The following is a 24,303-nucleotide window of genomic DNA, read 5'->3' on the forward strand; positions in this document are numbered from 1 at the left end:
GCATTATGCCACCACCGTCCTGAAAAACACCTCAAAGTGCCGTCGTGTATAATGAGCAGACTATGCGAAGAAAACTCGCCATGAGACATAGCGCGCCATTGTGAGCGCCTTTTCCGAAAACGCTGTTTGCCTGGCTGCTATACTTATGATGTGCTTTCAGTCTTTTTTCCATGCAGGGCCAGATTCATGGGTGTTGCGGTAAATCCATGTGCCGAAAATGAAGAAGGGAAGGCAAAAACTAAAGCAGATTAACCACCTAAGGAACCAGCTTTTTTCTAACATTTGTCGTTTACAAATAAAAAAATCTGCATTTTTTTCTAGAAAATTACTTAGAACCCCCCCCCCCCACCTAAACCTTACAGTGAGGGAAAAAGTATTTGATCCCCTGCTGATTTGGTACGTTTGCCAACTGACAAAGAAATGGTCAGTCTATAAAAAAAATGAATGGTCAGTCAATAAAAAATTAATGGTCGATTTATTTTAACACCGAGAGACAGAATAACAACAAAAATCTCCAGAAAAACGCATTTCAAAAAAAGTTAGGCCGCGTACACACGGGCGGACTGTTCGCCCAACCTTGTCCGCTGAACAGTGTTTGGGCGGACAGTCCGCTCGTGTGTGGGCTTTCAGCGGACAGTTTCAGCGAACAGTTGGACGGACAAGGTCTTTCGGAAATTCCGAAAAACTGTCCGCTGAAACCTTGTTTGAGCGAACAGTCCGCCCGTGTGTAGGCCACTTTCGAAATGAGCAAACTGTTCCCGCTCGGAGGAAAGTCCGCCCATTTCGAGCGCGTGTGAAGGTAGGCGGGGCCCGCGAAGGAGACGTCGCGGGCTCCGCCGCCTGGAATGGACTTAAAGGGGAACCCCAACGCCGAAAAAAATCGGCGTGGGGGTCCCCCCAAGTCCACAACAGACCCTTGTCCGAGCACGCTACCCGGCCGGCCAGGAAAGGGGGGCGAGCGAGCGCGCCCCCCCTCCTGAGCCGTACCAGGCCGCGTGCCCTCAACATGGGGGGTGCCTTGGGGAAGGGGGGGCCGCGCGGCCCCCCCACCCCAAAGCACCTTGTCCCCATGTTGATGAGGACAAGGGCCTCTTCCCGACAACCCTGGCCGTTGGTTGTCGGGGTCTGCGGGCGGGGGGCTTATCGGAATCCGGGAGCCCCCTTTAAGAAGGGGGCCCCCGGATACCGGCCCCCCACCCTATGTGAATGAGTATGGGGTACAATGTACCCCTACCCATTCACCTGTAAAATAAAAGTACCCAAAAAAAAAAACACAACACACGAGAAAAAATATTTTATTGCACAGCTCCGGGGGTCTTCCGTCTTCGGGGGTCTTCTCGCCGGACTCCTCCGCTATCTTCGTGTAGCTCTTTTGCTAGCGGAGGAGTCCGGCTTTCTTCCTCCCCGCCCCCGGCCTCTTCTCCCGACTTCGGGGGTCTTGTCCCCCTCTTCGATTCTTCTGCCGGGCCACCGCGCCTTCTTCTAGCTCTTTTACAGGCGGTGGCCCGGTCTTCTGTCGCCGCTGCCTTCCGTTCTTCTGTCGCCGCCTTCGGTTCTTCTGCCGGGCCACCGCGCCTTCTTGTAGCTCTTTTACAGGCGGTGGCCCGGTCTTCTGTTGCCGCTGTCGCTGTCGCCGTCGCCGCCTTCCGTTCTTGTTCTTCTTCTTGTTCTTCTTCTTCTTCTCCAGGAGATGTTGACACGTCGCTCTCTCCGGCCGGAATGCCAGAGCCGCGCTGTGCGGTCACTTATATAGTGACAATGGGGCGGTGTCACATGGTATATGTCACATGGGTTGGTCACATGGTGACCCCGCCCCCTTACGATGTCATAGTCCCCATGTGACATCAACCCATGTGACCAACCCATGTGACATATACCATGTGACACCGCCCCATTGTCACTATATAAGTGGCAGCGCAGGACGGCTCTGGCATTCCGGCCGGAGAGAGCGTCGTGTCAACATCTCCTGGAGAAGAAGAAGAAGAACAAGAAGAAGAACAAGAACGGAAGGCGGCGACGGCGACAGCGACAGCGGCGACAGAAGACCGGGCCACCGCCTGTAAAAGAGCTACAAGAAGGCGCGGTGGCCCGGCAGAAGAACCGAAGGCGGCGACAGAAGAACGGAAGGCAGCGGCGACAGAAGACCGGGCCACCGCCTGCAAAAGAGCTACAAGAAGGCGCGGTGGCCCGGCAGAAGAACCGAAGAGGGGGACAAGACCCCCGAAGTCGGGAGAAGAGGCCGGCGGCGGGGAGGAAGAAAGCCGGACTCCTCCGCTAGCAAAAGAGCTACACGAAGATAGCGGAGGAGTCCGGCGAGAAGACCCCCGAAGACGGAAGACCCCCGGAGCTGTGCAATAAAATATTTTTTCTCGTGTGTTGTGTTTTTTTTTTTTGGGTACTTTTATTTTACAGGTGAATGGGTAGGGGTACATTGTACCCCATACTCATTCACATAGGGTGGGGGGCCGGTATCCGGGGGCCCCCTTCTTAAAGGGGGCTCCCGGATTCCGATAAGCCCCCCGCCCGCAGACCCCGACAACCAACGGCCAGGGTTGTCGGGAAGAGGCCCTTGTCCTCATCAACATGGGGACAAGGTGCTTTGGGGTGGGGGGGCCGCGCGCCCCCCCCTTCCCCAAGGCACCCCCCATGTTGAGGGCACGCGGCCTGGTACGGCTCAGGAGGGAGGGCGCGCTCGCTCGCCCCCCTTTCCTGGCCAGCCGGGTAGCGTGCTCGGACAAGGGTCTGTTGTGGACTTGGGGGGACCCCCACGCCGATTTTTTTCGGCGTTGGGGTTCCCCTTTAAGTCCATTCCAGGCGGCGGAGCCCGCGACGTCTCCTTCGCGGGCCCCGCCTACCTGTACACGCGCTCGAAATGGGCGGACTTGCCTCCGCCTTACGTGGGCGAGTCCGTTCATTTCAAAAGTTGAGCGAACTGTTTGGCAAACAGTTCGCTGAAACAGTCCGCTCAAAAAGTGCCATGTGTGGCCATGTCCGTCCATGCTAATTTTGAGCGGACTGTTTGCCGAAACTGTTTGACGAACAAAGTTGGGCGAACAGTCCGACCGTGTGTACGCGGCCTTAGACATTTATTTGGATTTTAATGAGTGAAATAAGTATTTGACCCCTTCGCAAAACATAGTTACATAGTTGGTGAGGTCGAAAAAATACATAAGTCCGTCAAGTCCAACCTATGTGTGAGATTATATGTCAGTATTACATTGTATATCTCTGTATGTTGCGATCATTCGGCTGCTTATCTAATAGTTTCTTGAAACTATTGATGCCCCCCACTAAGACCACTGCCTGTGGAAGGGAATTCCACATCCTTGCCGCTCTTGTGTTGCATGCAACATGACTTAGTACTTGGGTGGCAAAACCCTTGTTGGCAATCACAGAGGTCAGAAAGCCTCTTGTAGTTGGCCACCAGGTTTGCACACATCTCAGGAGGCATTTTGTATCCACTCCTCTTTGCAGATCCTCTCTGAGTCATTAAGGTTTCCAGGCTGACGTTTGGCAACTCCAACCTTCAGCTCCCTCCACATATTTTCTATGGGATTAAGGTCTGGAGACTAGCTAGGCCACTCCAGGATCTTAATGTGCTTCTTCTTGATCTTCTTGATCCACTCCTATGTTTTGGGTCATTGTCATGCTGGAATACTGATCCACAACCCATATTCAATGCCCTGGCTGAGGGAAGGAGGTTCTCACCCAAGATGTGATGGTACATGGCCTCGTCCATCATCCCTTTGATGTGGTTAAGTTGTTCTGTCTCCTTAGCAGAAAAACACCCCCCAAAGCATAATGTTTCCACCTCCATGTTTGACGATGGGGATGGTTTTTTTGGGGTCATAGGCAGCGTTCCTCCTCCTCCAAACACAGCGAGTTGAGTTGATACCAAAGAGTTCGATTTTGGTCTTATCTCACCGCAACACTTTCACCCAGTTCTCCTCTGAATCATTCAGATGTTCTATATAGCAAACTTCAGACGGGCCTGTACATGTGCTTTCTTGAGCAGGGGAACCTTGTGGGCGATGCAGGATTTTAGTCCTTCACGGCGTAGTGCTTTACAAATTGTTTTCTTGGTGACTATGGTCCCAGCTGCCTTGAGATTATTGACAAGATTCTCCTGTGTAGTTTTGGGCTGATTCCTCACCGTTCTCATGATCATTGAAATGCCACGAAGTGAAAACTTCCATGGAGCCCCAGACCGTGGGAGATTGACAGTTATTTTGTGTTTGTTCCATTTGCAAATAATTGCACCAACTGTTGTCACTCTTTCACCAAACTGCTTGGCGATGGTCTTGTAGCCCATTCCAGCCTTGTGTAGGTCTACAACCTTGTCCCTGACATCCTTGGACAGCTCTTTGTTCTTGACCATGGTGGAGAGATTGGAATCGGATTGCTTCTGTGGACAGGTGTCTTCTACACAGGTAACAAGCTGAGATTAGGAGCACTCCCTTTAAGAGAGTGCTCCTAATCTCAGCTCATTACCTGTATAGAAGACACCTGGGAACCAGAAGTCTTGCTGATTGATAGGGGATTAAATAGTTATTTCACTCATTAAAATGCAAATAACTTTTTTGAAATGCGTTTTTCTGTGTATAAAACTACCATTAAAATTAGAGACTGATCATTCCTTTGACAGTGGGCAAATGTACAAAATCAGCAAGGGATCAAATACTTTTCGACTCACTGTGTATGTGCATATATATATATATATATATATATATATATATATATATATATATATATATATATATATATATATATATATATTTTATATATATATATATATATATATATATATTTCTTGATCATACATCACGGGACACAGGAGCTTCATTACATAGTGGGTTATATAGGCACCTCTGGTGATTGGACACTGGTTGACCCAATTAAAGAGAATTCCTCCCCTATATAACCCCTCCCATCAGGGAGGCACCTCAGTTTTTTCGCCAGTGTCTGGTCGATGGTCACGTAAAACTTAGCTCTATGCGGGTCCCGGCGAGGGCCGAAGGGCTACAACAAACCGGATCCATACCTCGGGCCGATAATTGACTCCCAAGATGGTATGGTACCCGGGCCTCGTCTGCCGAAGACACGAGGTTTTGCCTGTAAGTCCTCTCCATTGGAAGACTGGACTCTGGGACAACCAGACTTGGGGTACTGTTTACTCAGGGCGCCCGTAAGTTTCTGGCAGAGTTTTTTACAAGGCCCAGGTAGGAGAATCTTTTCGTAAGATTCCCAGATACGCCTGAAGGTTGGCTAACAATACCCGCCGTGATGGGTGAAGGCTGGAATTGGTCTGAAATCAGCAATTCCTGCGGCGGGGAACAGGTATGGGAAGTCATCCTATATATTTTAATATATGAATGGATTTCTTCATTTTGAGTAGTTGTATGTCTTACCTGGTTTCCACCACTTGAGGGAGTAAGAGCAAGCCTGATGCATACTTACATGCCTTTCAAACAAAACACGCTCAGTGAAATGCCTGGTCCTCCCAGCTATTCACGTCTCCTTGCAGTCCCTGCCACAATATAAGTAAAAAAGGGGTCCCACGCAGATCGGGGGGTCTCAGGTCACTCCTTTTGGGTTCCCCTTCCCCCCCCCGGATCCCGCGGTCCTCGTGCACGCGCGCGGGCGCGTGCACGCGCGCCGGGCGCGCTCCCGGCCTAATAGGGAAAGGGGGGGGGTGTGGTTGCCAGCTGTGCACAATCAAGTGCTCCAGACTGCAATGCAGGCGCCAAAACGGCCGATTTTAAAAGCCCAGAGCGTCAGGGGACTGTAAGGTGAGACACAGGAGCTGTGGGCTGTAAGCATCCGTGGGATTGGATCCAGGCGAACCTTAAGACACCTACTCGGCATCATATTGTGCAGTTAAGCTTATATTGATTTATTGTGAGACTTTAAGCACAACAAAGTGATTGCATTTTACACTAGTAACTCTGCTTTGTAGCTCAGTACTATGTCTCCTCGTAAGAGGGTTTCAGGGGCAGGTAACAAAAGCACTGGCAGGTCACCGCCTGGGTCCAGGGGTTCTAAAGGTGCATGCAGATTACCATCCCCCTCTGCAAGAGTGGAGCCTGCATCTCAGGACGAGTCAGTGCCCCTTTCAGGCTTTGCAGCCTCTCCTAATGTCGCAGCCCCGGTCTATGTCACTGAGGACTCCCTTAGGGCTTCATTGGAGAGTTTTGAAGGGAGGATAATGAATTTTATTTCTGCTTCCCTAAAAGATAGCAAGAAAAGGGGTAGATCCCCTCCCTCTGCTGAAATCCCTCTCTCAGACAGCTGCTCTGAAAATGAGGAGAGATCCCTATCTTTGGAAAGGGATCATGAGCAGTCGGATCAGTCAGAGGATGAGGAGTCAGTCCCCTCCTCCCAGGCACTCAGAAAGCAGGTGCAGTATTATACTGAATTGGTGCGTACCACGTTCAGAATGCCAGCTGCTGAAGTCGCTACATCCTCTGTCTCTTCCCTGGGAGTCAGGAAAGCTCCACAGACTGCTTGTTCCTTCCCAATTCATCCTTTAATGGCTGACTTGATGTATAAGGACTGGGGACATCCCGATAAACTGTTTACTCCTCCCAAGAGGTTTTCTATGTATTATCCCGTGGAGGAAAGCTTCACCAAGAAATGGGGGGCCCCATCTGTGGATGCGGCTATCTCTTGTGTGAATAAAAACCTAACTTGTCCTTTGGATAATGCGCAGGTATTTAGGGACCCAGCTGACAAAAGACTGGAAACCTTGTTAAAAGCCTCCTTTTCCATGGCCGGCGCTGTGGTGCAACCTACAGTCGCAGCCGTGGGGTTGTGTCAGTTCCTTAAGGAACAGGTTAAACAGATGTTTGAACTTCTTCCTAATGAGGAAGTAGAGAAATATGCAGAGATGCCTCACATCTTATGTTTCATAATTGATGCGATTTTGGATTCTGTCCAACAAGCATCACGTTTGTCCCTCATGCTGGTACACATGCGTAGGGCTCTATGGCTAAAAAATTGGGCTGCTGAAATGTCATGCAAAAAGCATTTGACTGGGTTCCCGTTTAAAGGGGAACGGTTGTTTGGAGAGGAATTAGATAAATTCGTCCAAAATATTTCAGGAGGTAAATCTACACTCCTTCCAGTCAAGAAGAGTAAACGTCCTTCATTCAGGCGTACTCTTTCTCCCGAAACGTCGAGCTCTAAACAGTGGCGACGGCCTTCTCAGCCCTCCTCGGCTGCAAAGCCTCAGGGCCGAGCCCAGGGACAGAAAAGGACTTGGGGGCGGAAGCCTGCCAAGCAGTCCTCCAAGACATCCTTGTGAAGGGGCGCCCCCGCTCGGCCGAGTGGGGGGAAGGCTCCTGCAGTTTGCAGGCGCCTGGCGGGTAGAGATTCAGGACAAATGGGTGATCTCTTCAGTATCTCTAGGCTACAGGCTAGAGTTTCAGGAGATTCCACCTTCCCGTTTTCTAAGGTCAAGGATCCCCAGGGATCCGATAAAGCAGAAACCGCTATTTCTGGCCTTAGATCAATTACTATCCCAAGGTGTGATAGTAGAGGTGAGCCCGAGAGATCAGGGTTCAGGTTTCTATTCGAATCTCTTCACCGTTCCAAAACCAAACGGAAGTGTCAGACCTATCTTGGATCTGAGAGACTTAAACCGGTTTCTACACATCCAGACCTTCCGGATGCAGTCAATACGCACTGTGGTCTCCTCCCTGCAAGGAGGAGAATTCATGGCATCAATAGATATCAAAGACGCATATCTCCATGTGCCAATATTTCCCGCACACCAGAAGTTTCTGAGGTTCGCGGTAGAGCAGCGCCATTTTCAATTTGTGGCCCTGCCGTTCGGCCTAGCCACGGCCCCTCGAGTCTTCACGAAGATTCTAGACCCTCTCTTAGCAATCTTAAGAGTTCAGGGCATAGCCGTCATGGCTTACCTAGACGACTTGCTTCTCGTAGAGAGAACTGCAACATGCCTAAGTCGCAGCGTCACCAAAACGCTAGAACATCTGGGCCGCCTAGGTTGGATTATAAACCTAGAAAAGTCGTCTTTACAACCGACCACCAGGTTGGATTACCTGGGTCTGATTATCGACACCGCTCAGGGCAGGGTGTTCCTTCCAAAGCCAAAGGCCTTGGCCATTGGAGATCTAGTGCGCCTGATTCTGGGCAGAAGATTCTCCTCCATTCGGTTGTACATGAGACTGTTGGGAAAGATGGTCGCCTCTTTCGAGGCCGTTCCATTTGCCCAGTTCCACTCAAGGCCCCTGCAAAGATGCATCCTTGCGATTTGGAACAGGAAGCCCCAATCCCTGGATCTTCCTATGCGTTTATCCCCTCGGGCACGCAAAAGTCTTGTCTGGTGGTTACAGACCAAAAATTTGCTGAAAGGCAAAACCTTTCTTCCCCTCTCATGGAAGATTGTCACCACGGATGCCAGCCTGACAGGTTGGGGAGCCGTGTTGCAGGAAACATGCTCGCAGGGAAAATGGTCTGCGACCGAAAGTCTGCTGCCCATAAATGTCTTGGAGATTCGGGCAATTTACATGGCACTCAGAGAGTGGTCTCACAGACTGCGAGGTTTCCCAGTTCGGATTCAGTCCGACAATGCCACTGCAGTGGCTTACATCAATCACCAGGGCGGTACCAGAAGTCTGGTGGCCCAAAAGGAGGTGAATCGCATACTTGTCTGGGCAGAAGAGCATGTTCCGTGCCTCTCTGCAGTCTTCATTCCAGGAGTGGAGAATTGGCAGGCAGATTATCTCAGCCGCCAGCAGTTGTGCCCAGGAGAATGGGCTCTGCACCCCGATGTGTTTCAAGACATATGTCACAAGTGGGGCACTCCAGACGTGGATTTGTTTGCGTCCAGATTCAACAGGAAACTGGACAACTTTGTGTCAAGGACAAGAGATGCACTTGCTCAGGGGTCAGATGCTCTGACAGTTCCCTGGAATCAGTACAATCTGATCTATGCCTTCCCCCCGAACCCGCTGTTATCGAGGTTCTTGGGAAGGGTCAAGAGGGAGACGAAGCCGGTCCTTCTAGTGGCCTCGGCTTGGCCCAGGCGACCATGGTTCGCAGAAATCATGAAGTTGGCAGTGGGCAGGTCATGGACCCTCCCTCTCCGGCCAGATCTGCTCTCACAGGGTCCAATTTACCACCCTGCTTTACGCAGTCTGAATTTGACGGTCTGGCTGCTGAGACCCACATTTTGAGAGGCCGTGGTCTTTCGGGGCCAGTCCTCTCCACTCTGGTCAATGCCAGAAAACCGGCCTCCAGGCGTATCTATTACAAGATCTGGAGGGCATATGTTTCCTGGTGTGAACCCAGGAGATGGCATCCTAGAAGGTATGTCATTAGCAGAATCTTGGCCTTTCTCCAATCAGGCCTTGAAATGAATTTGGCCATAAGCACCATCAAGGTGCAGATTTCGGCCCTATCGGTCTTTTTTCAAAGATCGCTTGCATCACATTCCCTAGTACGGGCTTTTATCCAGGGGGCTATGCGGATGAGACCGCCAGTCAAACCTCCGGTATGCCCTTGGGATCTGAATTTGGTTCTCTCGGCCTTAGAAGCCCAACCATTTGAACCTCTGCATCTGGCTTCTTTAACTCTCCTGACAAAGAAGCTGGTATTCCTAGTAGCCATATCCACGGCTAGAAGGGTATCAGAACTGGCAGCTCTTTCCTGTAAAGAGCCCTATTTAATTATCCATAAGGACCGAGTGGTCATGCGTCCCAACAGGTCCTTTCTACCTAAGGTAGTTTCAGGTTTTTCACCTGAATCAGGATGTAATCCTACCATCCTTTTTTCCAAACCCTCAGTCCACAGAGGAAGAATCCTTACACACTTTAGATGTGGTTAGAGCAATCAGTCTTTATCTTCAGGCAACTGCTCAGATAAGAAAGACTGACTGTTTATTTATTCTGCCAGAAGGCCCTAAAAAGGGTCAGGCAGCGTCAAAGTCCACTCTTTCGAGGTGGATCAGACAGGTTATTTCTCAGGCCTATGACTTAAAGGGGAAGATTCCTCCTTTTCAGGTGAGAGCGCACTCTACTAGGGCTGTAAGTGCTTCTTGGGCAGTGCATCACCAGGCCTCCCTGGCTCAGATCTGTAAGGCTGCGACTTGGTCATCAGTCCACACATTCACCAGATTCTATCAGGTGGATGTCAGAGGGCAGGAGGATATCGCCTTTGGGCGCAGTGTACTGCAGGCTGCAGTTTAGGTCCTCAGGTCCCTGGCGGTCTAGATTCATGATCTGTGTCTCCCTCCCCTCAACCTGAGCATTGCTATGGGACATCCCACTATGTAATGAAGCTCCTGTGTCCCGTGATGTATGATCAAGAAAATAGGATTTTTATATACAGCTTACCTGTAAAATCCTTTTCTTGAGAGTACATCACGGGACACAGGGCTCCCGCCCCTCTTGGGTTTTACGTGGTTTCTTATTGCTTTGCTACAAAACTGAGGTGCCTCCCTGATGGGAGGGGTTATATAGGGGAGGAATTCTCTTTAATTGGGTCAACCAGTGTCCAATCACCAGAGGTGCCTATATAACCCACTATGTAATGAAGCTCCTGTGTCCCGTGATGTACTCTCAAGAAAAGGATTTTACAGGTAAGCTGTATATAAAAATCCTATTATATATATATATATATATATATATATATATATATATATATATATATATATATATATATATATATACACACATATATATATAGACATAGACATATAGATATATAGACATAGACATTGACATAGACATAGAGATATAGACATAGATATAGATATAGATATAGATATATAGACATAGACATGACATAGACATAGACATAGACATAGATATAGATATATAGACATAGACATAGACATAAAGATATAGATATATAGACATAGACATAGACATAGATATAGATATAGATATAGACATAGACATAGACATAGATATAGATATATAGACATAGACATAAAGATATAGATATAGATATATAGACATAGACATAGACATTGACATAGAGATATAGACATAGACATAGACATAGACATAGACATATAGATATAGATATAGATATATAGACATAGACATAGAGATATAGATATAGATATATAGACATAGACATAGAGATAGAGACATAGACATAGATATAGATATAGATATAGATATATAGACATAGACATTGACATAGACATAAATATAGATATAGACATAGACATAGACATAGACATAGACACAGACATAGACATAGATATAGATATAGACATAGACATAGATATAGATATAGACATAGACATAGACATAGACAGAGATATAGATATAGACATAGTTATAGACATAGATATAGATATATAGAGCGTCTCGCACAGGCTCAGTTACGGGAGCATGTCCGCGGGACTTGTGGACTCGATGTCCAATCAGCTCCAATCATCTCACCACTGGACCATGAGGTCACTGTACTCCAATGGCCTCCACACTCACCAGATCTCATCCAATAGAGCACCTTTGGTGGGGTGTAGTGGAAGAGGAGATTACCATCATGGATGTGCAGTTCTGGAGGCAAAAGGGGGACCAATTCGGTACTAGCAAGGGGTACCTAATAAAGTGGCCGGTGAGTATATTTTTTGGTAAAGTTTATTATACGAGGTTTTGTAAAATTTAGCAAAGGAAAAAAAAAAAAACTCTTATCACTCTGAATCGTCTCTTCTGAATTATAATGTATTTCTAGCTCACATCCACCTGAGTTACTTCCTTTATATATTCCAGGAAGACTCATTGGCTTCCTTAGTTTTTAATAACCTGAGAAGGAATTTGCTTCACAGTGAGAATGTCTCATAAATTGCAGAATATTGAGATTGAGCAATAAAGTGGATCAGGAGTTGGAATGAAACGGCTCGAGATTAGCTGACTCAGATCTCTGCCGTGTATATGCAAAGTGCAGGGCTCTATAATTTATGAGGGATGGGAGGAAAACCACCGGGTCTGTACAATACACAAAGGAAAGTTTGGGGGTGGGATGGGGTAAAAAAGAATTTCTAACAATCATTTGTTTTACAGCATATAGTGGGGAAAGTAGTTATTTAATCCCCTGCCGATTTTGTAAATTTGCCCACTTACAAAGATACGAAGGGTCTATAATTTTTTTTTTATCATAGTTGTATTTTAAATTATAGAGATAGAATATCAACCAAAAATCCAGAAAAAACACATGATACCAATGTTGTAAATGAGTTTCAGTTCTGTGAGTAAAATAAGTATTTGATCCCCAAGCAAAACATGACTTAGTACTTGGTGGAGAAACCCTTGTTGGCAAGCACAGAGGTAAGACGTTTCTTGATGTTGTTTACCAGGTTTTCACACATCTCAGGAGGGATTTTGGTCCACTCTTTTTTACAGATCTTCTCTAATTTCTTAAGGTTACTTGGCTTTCGCTTGGCAACTCGAAGTTTCAGCTTCCTCTTTAAATTTTCTGTAGGATTAAGGTCTGGAGACTGGCAAGGCCACTCCATGAGCTTAATGGGCTTCTTCTTGAGCTACTCCTTTGTTGCTTTGGCCGTATGTTTTGGGTCATTGTCATGCTTGGGGACCCATCCACGACCTATCTTCAGTGTTCTGGCTGAGGGAAGAAGGTTCTCATCCAAGACTTTACAATAAATGGCCCCGTCCAGTGGCCCCTCAATGCGGCAAGGTAAATCTATACCTTTAGCAGAGAAACAGCCCCAAAGCATAATGTTTCCACCTCTGTGCTTGACTGTAGGGATGGTGCTCTAAGGCCACGTACACACGATCGGATTATCCAGCGGACTTGGTCCAGCGAACCAGAGTCCGCCATACAATCCGCCCGTGTGTGGGCTCCGACTGATTTTTTGTTCCCAAAAGTCGGGCAGACTTAGAAAGAAGTCTTGACTCAAAATTGTCCGCCGGACTCTGCAGTCTGGCGGACAATCCGCTCATCTGTGTGCTAGTCTGTCAGACTTTTGAAACGAACTTGCCCACACACAGAGTAAAGTCCGTTCATTTTGAATGTGGCTCCAGGTAGATGGAACTAGTGAAGGAAGTCAATGTCGCCGCCTTCATCGGCCAGATTGACACCTCGCGAGCCCCATCACCTGGTATGGATTGAAAGGGGAACCCCTATGCTAAAAAAGGGTGTGGGTCCCCCCCCAAAGTCCATAGCAGACCCTTATCTGAGCACGCAGTCTGGCCGGTCAGGAAAGGGGATGAGGACGAGCGAGCGCCCCCCCCCCCCCCCCTCCTGGGCCATACTAGGCCGCGTGCCCTCAGCCTCCAGAATGCTCCCAACCTTCCGCAGTGCCCCTCAGCCAGCTGCAGATCCCTCAATCTTCCACAATGTCTCCCGGCTACCATAGAACCACCATCTTGCCCTAGTGGCCCACACAGTGCCCCCCGGTGTAATGTGAACCCTCAGCTTCCAGAATGCTCCCAACCTCTTGCAGTGACCCCCCAACCAGCTGCAAATCCATCAACCTTCCACAATGCCTCCTAGCTGCCATAATGCTCCCATCTTACCATAGTGGCCCACAAATGCCCCCAGCGCCCTGTGAACCTTTACCCTCGTGAATGCCCCCCAACTTCCCACAGTTCCACACTGCCTTCCACAGTGTCCACAGGCTGCTGCAGAGCCTCCAAGTCTCCATAGTGCCTCCAACCACCAACAGTGTCCCACAGTGCCACCCAGCCACCACTAGAAACCTTACTAACTCCATAACCTCCTGCCACCACCACCGCTACCACAGGGTCACCCAGCCCCATCCAGAGCCTTCCAGCATTTTAATACTTTTTGCATTCCCATACTTTTATTGTGTGAGTAAAAATGTTATTTTATATTCCACTAGGTGAGCTCTACAAATTGTTTCATTTTGTATTAATCAAGTCACGGGTCAAAAAGCAACACCACTTTGTATGTATTGATGCATTGATGTCCAGCCACGACTCATCAGGTTATCAAATAACTGTAATAGTGCTCCAACAGCTGTGCTTCCAATTAAAAACATTTACCCGTCAGATTCAGAGAAATGTCGGACTTGCATTTTCAAAGATCTGTTAAAGCTTCCCAGTCATCGGTTCTCCAGGTAAGCACTGTTCTTCGAGTAAGTACCAACAGTAATTGCAGCCTCCCCATGTTTCTCCTTCTCCTCTTTTGCTTTTGATTACTCCTGAGCTTTGATTTGAAAATGTAATTGGGTTAGGTTTTCGGGCATGTTTGGCGAAAATGTCCTAAAAATCCGCAAATTTGAGAACTTTTAATGCTAACCTCTTAACCCCTTTGAAGTCATGGTGCGGCAAATCTTGGAAATCATTTCTCTTCATTCTCAAGGGTAACAGGCAAAGGGATTGTCAAACAAGGGGCATGGGGAGCTGGGTACTGCCAAGGGGGGGGTACATGTTTGTACCAAGAAAAAAAAAAATACCATTCAGTGGGGGGCAGCCTTTAATAAGGCTAAAAGTGAAACATTAACAATACACAACTTGGCTGTGAAGTAGTGTACCGGTAGGATCTACTACAGCCAAGTGAAACTTACGAAAAAGATGATTTAAATTCCATTTCCCTCTTAGGTTTCTTTTTTTACTATAAGAAACTGCATGGGGACCCCAAATCATCTCTTTTATTAGGACTTAAAGTGAAACATTACAAATACAAAACTCTTACATGACATGCTTGTGGGATGCTTGTCATATGTACAGCAGCAAAATTGACATTTTAGGTAACAAAAATGCCCCTAAATTACTTTTCATGTCAGCTTGTGTTTTTTTTTTTTTTTTGTGAAACAAACATTTATAACAGACCCTTATCCCTGATGAGTGTCTGCCATGGAAAAGAAGGGGGAAGAAGTGTGCATCCCTCCTCCTGAGCTCCCCATGCCTCATGCTCCCCATGTTGGTAAGATACCTTGCCAGGGGGCACCATGTCCCCATGTTGATGAGGACAGGGGCCTCTTTCACACATCTTTGGCCTTGTGGATGTGGGTGGGGGGTGCCCAAGATGTCCCCTGATTACTCGTTCACGAAAAAATACAAACTAAAAATATACAGTATAAACAAAAAAAAAAAAAACACCATGATAAATGAAACACAAACAAACAAAAAACAATGTCAAATACTATTAACGAGTAAAAGCAAGTATGAAATCAGCATAGTGTAACTCTGGTTTATATTGATATGATAAAAACCATTACAAATGTCAGCTCCAGTGTGACTGATGCTGTCAGGTCACCTTGAGGCCAGGTGACATATGCACACCGTAGGGATTAGGAGTGCACTGCAAGGTTGTGGACCCTACGGCTGACTGCTGCTGGTGAGCCTCGAGTGGTGAGGATGGACTTGGCTGCAACTGGCTCCAGGTCACGACCCCCAGGGTCCCCCAGCTCGCACCCACAGTAGGCAACAGCAGGATAGGGATGGTGAGGGACAAAGCCAAGGTCGGGGTCACAAGCAGACAAGAATATTCGGTGACACGCCAAAAGGTCAGGATCACAGGCAAACAGGGGTTGGTCAAGGACACGCCAAAGTCGGTAACGGAATAACAGCAGAGCACATGGCAGGTAACAGGAAGCTAACACACAAAGGTTGATCAGCAGGGCTGGCCTGCAGTGCACAGGTTAATATAGAGCTCTCTGATAGGAACTAGGGTGGAGCCATGCCAGAGGATGGATTATAAAAGCAGATAGATGAGGGTCGGCTGGTCTCTAGAAATGAACACATGGAGACAGGTAAGCAGACAAACTCTATTGCATAACCATGACAGATGCGTTTTGTTGGTGTGACTCTGATGAGGTCAATTTTCTTAAAGATAGAAGTCACAGCTGATTGGAATATGTCCATGGAAATTTGTGCCCATTTGTGAGGTCCTGATGTTGGGTGGGAAGACCTGGCTCCCCATCGGCGTTCTAATTCCCCCCAAAGGTGTTCAGTCAGGTTGAGGTCAGGGATCTGTGAAGGCCATATGAGATCCTACTCACCTAACTGGCCAAACCATGTCTTTATGGAGCAAAGGTGTTCAGTAGGATTGAGGTCAGGGGTCTGTGAAGGCCATATGAGATCCTAAACACCTAACTGGTCAAACCACGTCTTTAGTTAGCAAAGGTGTTCAGTAGAATTGAGGTCAGGCATCTGTGAAGGCCATATGACATCCTACACACCTAACTGGTCAAACCATGTCTTTATGGAGCAAAGGTGTTCAGTAGGATTGAGGTCAGGGGTCTGTGAAGGCCATATGAGATTCTACACACCTAACTGGCCAAACCATGTCTTTATGGAGCAAAGGTGTTCAGTAGGATTGAGGTCAGGGGTCTGTGAAGGCCATATGAGATCCTACACACCTAACTGGTCAAACCACGTCTTTAGTTAGCAAAGGTGTTCAGTAGAATTGAGGTCAGGCATCTGTGAAGGCCATATGACATCCTACACACCTAACTGGTCAAACCATGTCTTTATGGAGCAAAGGTGTTCAGTAGGATTGAGGTCAGGGATCTGTGAAGGCCATATGAGATCCTACACACCTAACTGGTCAAACCACGTCTTTATGGAGCAAAGGTGCTCAGTAGGATTAAGGTCAGGGGTCTGTGAAGGCCATATGAGATCCTACACACCTAACTGGTCAAACCATGTCTTTGTGGAGGAAAGGTGTTCAGTAGACATGTGTGATTAGTTTCGTACGAATCGAAAATTTGTACGAATTTCCGTAAATTCGTACATTCGGGAGGATCCGAAATACAATATGTTTTCGAATTTTGTATGAAATATGAGACTTTGTTTACGAATTTCGTATCCACGTTACAACGGAAACGTGACTGCTGTTTTGTTGACTAATCAGAGGTTTTCTTCTGCTGCTGAGTGAGGATTGGGAAAATTACCTTTTTTAATATGGGCAAAAAAGGTTTGGTGTGGGGGTATTGGGGCAGCTGTCCACGCTAACCTCCTATGACCAACCCAGACCAATAGATAGATTGGACTATACCGGTACTTTTTATAATAAAAGAAAAAAGAAGTTTAAAAGAAATATTATCAATTTTTAATGAAATACAAAAAGACAAAAAGAAGGACAATGTATAAAACATCAATAGTAAAATAAAATACCCCCCAGAGTATATAGCATATACAAACACTCGAAAGAGAGGATTTGATTCTGGTGGTGTATGGGGGTCTCCTCCACTAGTTTCTCGGTCCAACCGCTTCTTCAGGAGGATATCTAAATAGGATTGTAACAATTAACATACAGGTCATTGACAAACAATTAGATTATAGAAATAATAAAGACATCATTTAGATAAAAATATGTAAACACCTGGAAGGAACTCCGTTGATCTCCATATTCCTGGGAGGTTTCTTACAAGAAATGGGGGTCTGGTAGTCAGGCATAAGGAGCTTGAGTTGGAGACATGGAGATATCTCCGTAAGGGTGAAGTTCACCTTAATGAGGTGGGTACGGACCTGTGGTCCTTAGGTTTACAGGAGGGAATACAGCGAGCAGTTCATTGTTGGCGGGGCACAAAGGTGTGAGGTTTCACGCTTTGCTCTGTGGTGGTTGGGTCTTTGGAGGCATTTGGAAGTGAAATTATGGAATTAACGGTTTGGGACACATCTGAGGTATGGGTCCCCGGTGAATGCCAGTTATGTGGTTAACTGGGAGTTTATGGTTATCTACTGAAGGTAGTTCATCTCCGAGTTGGTGCACTATATGTGCTTAACCATTTATGGTCCCCGACAGGGACCATAAATGGTTAAGCACATATAAGGAAAAGAGTTGGATACATAGTGCCTCCAAGGATCGGCAACCAAAACGTTTATGCTTTGTTTTTGGTTTATATTGTTAATTATTTTATTTTAATAAAGGGGTCATAAACGGAGAGTTTTATCCCAACCTTTTGTGTCAGACTATTCATATTAGCAAAAATAAGGGACTACAATATGGTGCAAAAGATATGGGTAGTAGAGGTAAAATATATGACAGTATACATAGGGGTTACCTTTTCACGACAATTGATGTTTTAACCGCTTCCTGCCCGCCCTATAGCCGAATGCCGGCCTTAGGGCGGGCGGCTTCCTACGCCTGGCCGTCCCTGGACGGCCTGGTGTTTACTTCCGCAATGCGCGCCGCCGCGGGCGCGCATCGCGGAAGTTCTGTGTTTGCCGTGTCCCCCGGGGACAGGCAAACACAGATCGCTGTAAACGGCCAATCACAGCGGCCGTTTACAGCGTGATCGGCGTGTCCAATGGGAGATGATCTCATATGTAAACATATGAGATCATCTCTCAGCGCCGCTCTCCCTCCTCACACAGACAGCGTGTGAGAGGGGAGAGAAGAACGGCTGCAGCAGCCGTCAGTGTAAAAAAGAAAAAAAAAAAAAAAAAAAAGTAAAAAAAAAGTTTAATAAAAAGTGCCATCCTCCCCCAGAGCCATCCTCCCCCAGTGCCACCCCCCCCCCAGTGCCATGCCCCCCCCCCCCAGTGCCATCCTGCCCCAGTGCCATCCTGCCCCAGTGCCATCCGCCCCAGTGCCATCCGCCCCAGTGCCATCCTGCCCCAGTGCCATCCGCCCCAGTGCCATCCGCCCCAGTGCCATCCACCCCAGTGCAATCCACCCCACCCCAGTGCCACCTGCCCGCAGTGCTATCTGTCCCCAGTGCCACCTGTTGTCAGTGCCATTTGTCCCCAGTGCCATCTGTCATCAGTGCCACGTATAAGTGGCATCTGTCATCAGTGCCACGTGTTATTAGTGCCACATAGTGCCATCTGTCATCAGTGCCACGTATTAGTGCCATCTGTCATCAGTGCCACGTATCAGTGCCATTTGTCATCAGTGCCACCTGTCAGTGTCACGTGCCATCTGTTGTCAGTGTCACGTGTCATCAATGCCACTTATCAGTGCCATCTGTCATCAGTGTCACGTGTCATTGGTGCCACGTATTAGTGCCATCTGTCACCGGTGGCACGTATTAGTGCCACGTATTAGTGCCACATGTCATCAGTGCCACGTATTAGTGCCACGTGTCATCAGTGCCACATATTAGTGCCACGTGTCATCAGTGCCACGTATTAGTGCCACGTGTCATCAGTGCCACGTATTAGTGCCACGTGTCATCAGTGCCACATATTAGTGTCATCTGTCATCAGTGCCACGTGTCATCAGTGCCACGTATAAGTGTCATCATTGCCACGTATCAGTGCCATCTGTCATCAGTGTCACGTGTCATTGTCCTGGTATTTCAAAAGTGTAATAAGTAGTCAACAAGTTAGATGTGTAATTTATGCTCCTAGAACACGTGATGGCGCTCCCTGCATGTTGGGCCTCTCTATGTGGCCAGGCTGCGAAAAAGTCCCACACATGTGGTATTGTAATACTCAGGAGGAGTAGCAGAATTTTTTGGGGGGTGTCATTTGTGGTATACACATGCCACGTGAGAGAAATAACCTATTACAATGACAATTTTGTGGAGAAAAATAAAGAAAATGAAAAATCTTCATTTTGCAAAGAATTGTGGGAAAAAAATGACAACATCAAAAAGCTCACCATGCCTCTTACTAAATACCTTGGAATGTCTACTTTCCAAAAAGGGGTCATTTGGGGGGTATTTGTACTTTCCTGACTTGTTTGGGTCACAAGAAGCGAGATAGGTCACCAGTACATCAGATGTGATCAATTTTGTGCGATTCGCACCCCAGCTTGTAGACTCTCTAACTTTCACAAAGACCAAATAATATCCACTAATTTGGGTTATTTTTACCAAAGATATGTAGCAGTATAAATTGTGGCCAAAATTTATGAAGAAAAATTAATAATTTGCATAATTCTGTCACAGAAACAAAGAAATATGCGTTTTTTTTCAAAATTTTCGGTCTTTTTTCATTTATAGCGCAAAAAATAAAAACCCCAGAGGTGATCAAATACCACCAAAAGAAAGCTCTATTTGTGGGAAAAAAAGGACACAAAATTCATTTGGGTACAGTGTTGCATGACTGAGTAATTGTCATTCAAAGTGTGAGAGCACCGAAAGCTGAAAATTGGTCTGGGCAGGAAGGGTGTTTAAGTGCCCAGTAAGCAAGTGGTTAATAAAGTTTATCTTTTGCCTTGACACATATTACTGCATATTTCATAAATTGAAACATTCCCTCCCCAGTAGCAACCTTGATTCTAATTGAAAAATGGTGTAGAGCTTGTTCTGAATATAGCAGATGTGTTCCGAGGAAGAGAATTATAAAATGTTCAACTTGCACAATATGGTTTATAGCTTTTGAAAACATAGCTCCCACATCCCCAACACTGGGCTGTATGCTACCTGTCTGCTGCTTTTCATGGAGATCTTCACACACATCCAGAGACTCGGCAGGAGGCAAATTGCCCACGGGAAGTTTGACACCACAAAAAAAGTAACAATATCAAACAGGCAAGCACATTGCCCTTGATGTTCCTCCTCATTATTGATCCAGACTGGTGCCAAAACATAAATATAAAAAACGTGTGTGAGGTAAGGATTTTATGCTTTGTATTTTAAAGGGAAAATATTTTTTTTAGCCTTCAACTAAACTGCTGAACACATGGATGAAACACATGTACTTATTCTAGTTCGGAGCCGAATAACGAACCCCATTGAAGTCTATGGGACCCGAAATGGAAAAAATCAAAAGTTCCCATTTTGGGGGCTTAGATGCAAGTTATTGGACATATAAAGGGTATGGGGGTCTGGGTACTGCCCATGGGGACATGTACCAATGAAAAAAAGTTGGCAAAAAAACAAACTTTTAAATGAGCAGCGATTTACTGATGTTTAACCACTTGCCGACCAGCGCACGCCGATGTACGTCGGCAGAATGGCACGGGCAGGCAAATGGGCGTACCTGTACGTCCCTTTAAATTTGCCGCTCTGTCATCGGGAGCGCGCCGCCGCGCTCCCGCGCTGGTCGGGACCCCCGTGAGTCCGGTCGCGGGACCCGCGGACTTGATCGCCGCGGGCATACCAGCGATCGTCTCACGGAGCGGCCCAATTAAGAAATGCCGTTGTAAACAGCATTTCCCCATTCTGCCTAGCAACTAGTGATGCGGATCTCTGCTCCATATGATTGGAGTAGAGATCAGTGTTCATTAAATGAAAGCCCAGCCCCCCACAGTTAGTAACACACCCCTAGGAACACTTAACCCCTACACTGCCACCCACTGGTTAACCCCTTCACTGCCAGTGTCATTTACACAGGAAGCACTGCATTTATATAGCAGTGATTGCGGTATAAATGACTATGGTCCCAAAATTGTGTCAAAAATGTCCGATATGTCCGCCATAATGTCGCAGTCACAATAAAAATCGCTGATCGCCGCCATTACTAGTAAAAAAAAAAAAAATTAATAAAAATGCCATAAAACTATCCCCTATTTTGTAAACGCTATAACTTTTGCGCAAACCAATCAATCGCTTATTGCGATTTTTTTTTACCAAAAATATGTAGAAGAATACGTATCGGCCTAAACTGAGGGAAAAAAATGTTTTTTTATATATTTTTGGGGGATATTTATTATAACATAAAGTAAAAAATAATGCATTTTTTTCAAAATTGTCGCTCTATTTTTGTTTATAGCGCAAAAAATAAAAACCGCAGAGGTGATCAAATACCACCAAAAGAAAGCTCTATTTGTGGGAAAAAAAGGACGTCAATTTTGTTTGGGAGCCACGTCGCACGACCGCGCAATTGTCAGTTAAAGCGACGCAGTGCCGAATCGCAAAAAGTGGTCTGGTCTTTGACCAGCAAAATGGTCCGGGGCTGAAGTGGTTAAAGTGAAACAATAAAAATAAAAAATTATTTTAAATAAAGTGCTGGATCCCCTTAGTCTGCATGTAAAGTGGTGCAGCTGTACTGTGTATAGAACCTGCTGCAGCAACAATTACATTTAAAAAAAGCATAAAAATTACATTTTCCCTGCAAGCTTTCTTTATTTTATAAACAAAGGCTTGGGGAGCCAGTCTGTATGATGAGACCACAATTTAGTGCACTCGGAACAAGATTCGAGATTTTTTAGTTAAATGCTTGTGTCTGTTTCGCAGAGTTTGGATAGAAGTAACAGGTGGGGAAAAATTGGCATTTGAGTGTTGGTGGTGCCTTCCCACCCTAACCCAGTGTTTCTCAACTCCAGTCCTCAAGGCACCCCAACAGGTCATGTTTTCAGGATTTCCCTCAGATGAAACGGCTGTGGTAATTACTAAGGCAGTGATACTGATCAAATCGCCTGTGCAAAATAATGGAAATGCTGAAAATATGACCTGTTAGGGCGCCTTGAGGACTGCAGTTGAGAAACATTGGCCTAACCCTTTAGTACTGATGATGAACCAAGTAATGGCTGCAGATTGTCAAGGAGGAAGTGGCAGACGCTGTGTTCAAATAATTCAGCTGACTCCTCCATGCCTGATGCTGGGACAGGATTCGTTATGGACATGGAGGCAGAATAAGCCCCTCTGGCAGCTGCTGTAATCTGCACACTAGTCTCTGTTTGGGTGACGGAGGATGAGGATGGTTTAGTAAGCCAGTCCACCACCTCCTCTGCATGCTGTGGCTGGATAGCACAGGCAACATCATTAAACAGAAGAAATGGTGCCCTGCCTGAGGACTGACCATGTCCACCTTTTGTCTGTGGACACATATGCTGCTGGCCCCCTCAGAGTGCCATGGGAATGTCTGCCTCTCCTTGTTGGCCTCCCAGACATGAGTAGGGGCTTATTACTGTAATAGAGAAGGGGACATGTGTACTTGGATGCCCTTTAATCAATGTAAAGTGGGATTGGGTGCACATTAACTTGAATACTCACTACACAGACACACTCCACTGACACACTACAATATACTGCAGTAAAAGTGCACTGATGCACTACAATATACTGCCATAAAAGTGCACTAACACACTTCAATATACTGCTGTAAAAGTGTATTAAGACACTTCAATCTACTGCAGTAAACTTGCACTAATACAATTCAATATACTGCAGTAAAACTGCACTAGCGCACTTCAATATACTTCTAGAAAACTTCACTAAGACACTTCAATATACTGCCGTAAAACTACACTAACGCACTTCAATATACTGCAGTAAACGTGCACTAATGCATTTCAATATACTGCAGTAAATGTTCACTAACACAATTCAATATACTGCAGTAAATGTTCACTAACACAATTCAATATACTGCAGTAAAACTGCACTAACTTACTTCAATATACTGCTGGAAAACTTCAGTAAGGCACTTCAATATACTGCCGTAAAACTGCACTAACGCAGTTCAATATACTGCAGTAAATATGCACTAATGCACTTCAATTTACTGCTGTAAAAGTGTACTAAGGCACTTCAATATACTGCAGTAAAGTTGCACTAACGTTGCACTAACTAACAGACTTCAGACCACTCTTTGCTGAAAATTGGTCACAGGCGTGCAAAACGAATTGCACTCCTATGATCCATAGCAGAAGCTCAGACGAATGATCTGAGGCTGGACTTCTCCTTTAATGTCCCTAGCCCTATGCTATTTTTTGAGAGGTACCAGCTCCCACTTCATCTCAGATCGCCCTGGCCCCCCTCCTTCCCCCTGCAGCCTTATGAATGCGGGACCATTCACAAATCGCTGTGTGGCTTGTGCATGTGCAGTAGGAAACCCGCTGTGAGGCAGGAAGGCTTCACTGCTAGTTTGCCTTACTTAAGATACGAGCGCCTGGACCCAAAGCCGATTGAAGAATTGGCTCGGGGGGGGGACATCTCTGAATCCCTGGACAGGTATTGTAATGCCGCGTACACACGATCAGATTGTCCAGTGTACTTAGTCCGCCGAAACGCATTTCAGCGGACAATTCGATCGAGTGTGGGCTTCAGCGGACTTTTCCAGCGTGAAGTCCGGCGGACTAAGAAAGTATATTTTCACTCCAATCTTCCCGTCGGACTTGAGTTTCAGCGGACAATACATTCGTCAGTATGCTAGTACGGCAGACTAAGAATGATGCATGCTCAGAAGCAAGTACCAAAAAGGAAGCTATTGGCTACTGGCTATTGAACTTCCTTTTTCTAGTCCCGTCATACGTGCTGTACGTCATCGCGCAAGCGAACGTCGGACTTTCCGTGTGTCCGTGTGTGGCCAAGTCCGTTCGGTAGAAAGTCCGCCGGATTATCCGCCGGATTGTATGTCGGACTAAGTACGCCAGACAATTCGATCGTATGTACGCAGCATTAGTGTCCTTATATTAAAAGTCAGCAGCTATAGTATTTGTAGCTGGTGACCTTTCATTTTCTGGTTGAGAATGGAGCTCCGCTTTAAAAAAAAGTAAGCT

Source organism: Lithobates pipiens, unplaced genomic scaffold, assembly GCF_037356315.1.
Source record: "Lithobates pipiens isolate NorthernLeopardFrog02 unplaced genomic scaffold, aLitPip1_a1.2 Scaffold_19, whole genome shotgun sequence".
Lineage (NCBI taxonomy): Eukaryota > Metazoa > Chordata > Amphibia > Anura > Ranidae > Lithobates > Lithobates pipiens.